The sequence below is a fragment of the Anthonomus grandis genome, chromosome 2 (assembly GCF_022605725.1).
Source record: "Anthonomus grandis grandis chromosome 2, icAntGran1.3, whole genome shotgun sequence".
Lineage (NCBI taxonomy): Eukaryota > Metazoa > Arthropoda > Insecta > Coleoptera > Curculionidae > Anthonomus > Anthonomus grandis.
This window is the reverse complement of record NC_065547.1, coordinates 44,912,858-44,917,286: the sequence shown is the minus strand read 5'-3', so window position 1 is coordinate 44,917,286 and position 4,429 is coordinate 44,912,858. Positions and strand designations below refer to the sequence as shown.

At 29.1% G+C, this 4,429-nt stretch overlaps 1 long non-coding RNA gene across 1 annotated transcript; it reads left to right on the top strand.

The window, feature by feature from the left end:
• The first annotated feature begins 3,358 nt into the window (after positions 1 to 3,358).
• LOC126733482 (uncharacterized) lies at positions 3,359 to 4,203 on the top strand. The gene is made up of 3 exons (XR_007659729.1): positions 3,359 to 3,434; positions 3,622 to 3,750; positions 3,808 to 4,203. It is a non-coding gene; the product is annotated as an uncharacterized LOC126733482 (long non-coding RNA).
• The last annotated feature ends 226 nt before the right edge of the window (positions 4,204 to 4,429 follow it).

The window sequence follows — 4,429 nt, the reverse complement described above, 5'->3', positions numbered from 1 at the left end:
GGCCGATTGATTGATTGTCTAATTTTTGACGTACATCAAATATGACAATAGTGACATTTTAACTTTCGTATTTGACGATTGTCTTTTTTAAGTTTTCTTCGGGTGGAAAACAAGCCAAGCCTCATGATTTTCTTCCAATTTAAAGTTTTTAAGTAATTTTATAGCTTTTTGTAGTTTTTTTGAGTTCTGGGTTGATACATTATTTTAGAAACGTGCCAACATCGAATCATCGTGCAACTACATAAAGCAGGAGACAGGTAGATTTCAATTATGATATACCTAAGTGTTTTCTAATAATGTTTAGGTGTATCTTGGATGTATTATTATTTTCCAGGATATAATTATAGATTTAATCCTATTTTGGACATATCTATGTCACTGTTCTCAATTTAACTTTTTTTTTACAATTCAGTTTTAATTCTTGAACCTTCACTGGGAAAATATGAAGTATTTCCTTTTCCTTGTCTTCATCTAGATTAAGATATTCATACAAATATTCTTTATTCATTAGTTTATATATGAGGAATTGCCCAGACAGTCACAGAAATCATAAATTTTTTTAATTGCCACTGAATCCATCCTTACAAAAATCTTGTCTGTCATGTAAGTCCGACTAAAAATGTTTGCTCCAAACACTTTTCTGGTTCTTAAGTAGAAATAATATTCACATGGAGTATAAACGCAATACCTATTTGTTCAATTTATTGAAAACAAATTGACATATACTTCTCAAAAACTGATTTCCCTAATCGACTTAATCCACCTTAGGTTATACACATTTATGGATGGATAGCCATGGTCATTTAGTCAATTTAGAGAAAAAGTTTTGGTTGGTTTATAAATATTTAAAGTATAAAATCAAAAGCCAACTTCAAAACCACAACAACAATCTTTAAGTGTTGGTCATTCTAAAAAACAGAAAAATATTTGACAATCCAAAATGCCTTTAAAAAAACAAAAATCCTGAATATCCTCATTTAATACTCATGACCCTACACCTACACAATCAGAATAATTTTGTTTTTTAACTTTTTAATAACAATAATAATATTAATGTCTTTATTAAAATTTACAATTGGTAAATTCTAAATGGCGAAGTTGAAGCTTACTTCCTAGCTTAACCATACAAATCAGCTTAAGGTTAGATATTACAAAGAATTTCAAAATGTATCTTAAATAATTGCATAGTTACAAAATATTAAGTTCTAACTGCCTATATGCACAACCGATTAACATTACAACGTTTGATAACCACACAGACTTATGAAATTTACAATAAGTTAAAGAATAGATATTTAACAACACTCTAGGCTAACAGAGATCAGTAATATAACTGCTTTTTTTTCGCTTAAATATAGAAGGTGAAATATATTTTAACTCAGGAGGAATTTTATTATATTGCAGATGAATACAGTAACTAAAACTCCTCTCAAATAAAACAGTTTTATGAAGAGGAGGTGTAATAAAATGCTTATTTCTTATGTCCTAAACATGAGCGTCATATCTAAACTTAATTTTCTGGTAAAGGTAATTAGGACATTTTTTAAAGACAATTTTATTAAAGAGAACAAGACTATGTAGTAACCTCCTTTTACTCATATTTAGCAAATTACTCAACAACTCTATCAAATTTTCTCATTCCATTAATTGCCTTACACAACAATTTTGAATGTACTGTATAGTGTATTCTTTTTAGCTAAGTTTTAGTATGTAATATCTTATTTTTTAAAATACCTAAATTACCTGAGACATTTTGATAGTAAATGCTATGCTTTTTACAGTCCTATTTTATTTTTACTGACCCATAATTAAATTCATATTATTAGCTTAAAGTAAAATTATGGACTAATATCAAATCCTTTACGGTATTATTTAGAACCTTAATTTGTAATCATAACTAATGTGATAATCAATACTTACTAATAATGAAAACTTATGTATTTTGGATCATTAGGATGAAATACTTTTAGGAGATTTAATTTTAACCCGATAGAATATATAATATTGTATACACAATACACTGTCTTAATCTGTTTTCTTATGTTTCATGTTGCATATTTACTGGAGACAACCCCACTGACTTGTGACATCTTTACCCAATTGTGACTAATCAAAAGTGATATTTTGTTTTTATTTGCTTATACTAAAAAAATAAAATAGAAAAAAACATGCATATTAACTCGTACATATGTATTTGTGTTATATCTAGTTATTATTAATTAACTTATTTACAATGAAAAGCCAGATTTATTTCAAGAGATAGGTTCAGTTTCTGTCTTTATAAGAGCTTATATTTTGTTTTCCATAATTTGTGGATATATATTATTTTATTGCAATTGTATAGATGGTTAAAAAATATATATGTTTAATTTTTTATTTAGGTATGTTTGTTACATATTTCTTATCATGTTTTATACTTATGGAAACAAAAAAAGGCAGGTAATTTTTTTTCTGAAACTCCAGAAATTAGGATTTTCAGTTAAAATATGCTTTATACCTGCAACAATTCTATTTTTTATACAAGGTGTTATTAATACCATACTTACAGTTTGCAGTATTTCATTTAGAATATATTGTAACTTTTTTATGCAATTTAAAATCCTTTGTTAAATTTTGTTTTAATTCATCTTAAAATAAAACATTTAAAAGACAATTTAGCTTTTTTTTTTAATTTAAAATTTAGTCCCATATCTATCGGGCCAATTTATAATTCTTGGTAAGTATCTATAGCTAAATATCTTAAATAAGCAATGTCTTGAGAACCAAATTTAAATTAAATAATATTTTAGTTGATGTGTTAATTCTTGATTAAAGTGATGTCTCAGTGATATTTTTATTTTTTCTCAACATTTAAAATTAATGATTTTAATTAAATGTGGGTATTTCTAAAATGAAAGTATATTGTTTTTTTTTTAAATAAAATAAAATTCTACTTAAATATATCTCATCACTCGTCAGTTAACGCATCAACTTTGTAATGCAACTGCAAATTACTTGAAATTTAAATACCAGGCAATAGATCAAGGTTAAATTTCCCGCCACACGCCACCCAAGATGGAGGCCCCCGTCTTTGTCAACAACGTCAATAAAGCTGTCAACAGAATTTCTGTCTGTTCATTAGGCAACACACATTTCTCTATATTTGTGTTCTGTGTTGTGACTTAGAAATTAATAAATAATAAATACGCTACTAGATCTTTAGCCCATTAACGCCTAGCGTTACCACATAGCTACGGCAAACACGTGACTACTCAAAGTGCGATGGCACTGGCCATGCGCTAGTAAATTTATTGCGAGCGTGTCACATCACCAATCACAGTGCGCAAAAACCACGCGTTCGCTTAGTTTCCGTAAAAACGCCGAACTGTGTGTGTTTAGTGCGGTTAAATTTGATAGTTATTGAAACATCGTGAAATTATGGATATACAATTTGAGTAAGTATAATTAATTTTTTATGTGTAATAGTGGAGATATTTTGTTACACTGTGATGCTCAGAATATTATGGCTTATCGTTGGCCAAATTTGGAATAAAATCCATTGATAAGTTAGTGAGTTACAAGTTGTATGTTACCATATGGCAACACTAGGCGTTTGCACTAAGTGATTTTAAATAATTACAGATGTGGCTTTTCACTTGCGGAAGCGCTTGAAATGGTGTATAACGATGATCTTGACGGCGATATTTACATTGAGCCACCAGAACCCAATGTAGACACAGATGAGGACTCAGCTGACGAGGACGATGGCGGGTAATAAGCCAACTTTTTATCTTAATTTGTTATTTTTTGATCATTTTTTTTTCGTAGGCTTGTTGACAATTTGACAGCTCGACAGGTTGCGAGCCCCGGCCGAAATAAGATTATACAATAACGAGAGATTGGGTATCCAATATGAGAAAAGCAGGAACGAAAAACTCTCAAAATCTACAGCATCTATATAATTTAAATAACGGTTACATATGTTTCACTTGGTTAGGGCATCATCAGACCTTAAAAAATTATTAATTTAAAATAAAATTACAATAAAAAATAAGGTTTTCCCTTACCAAAAGTAGGACGATACACATACATACACGTAAACGAACTCTAATTGTATACAAACAAAACATTCCAAATAGGTATAAAGATTAAAAATTTTATAATTAATACACATTGTGACATCTACAATAAAACACATTAATTTACTAGAGTGAAGTTAAGTAAGTTGCAAATTTTTATATTCTGATGGTGCGGAGTTCTATAGTTGGTTATTGGATGGCGCTGCGTCTGTAGCAATGGTACTCGTTGTAGGCGATGGAGATGTACAGTTAATATTGTTAAAAAAAAAAGATTCTGTCCCGTAATTTTGTCGTTCACACATACAAAATCGGGACTTTTTATGGCTTTATTAATCTCCATCGTCTCTAAGAGATCCAGCTTTCTACCTTTA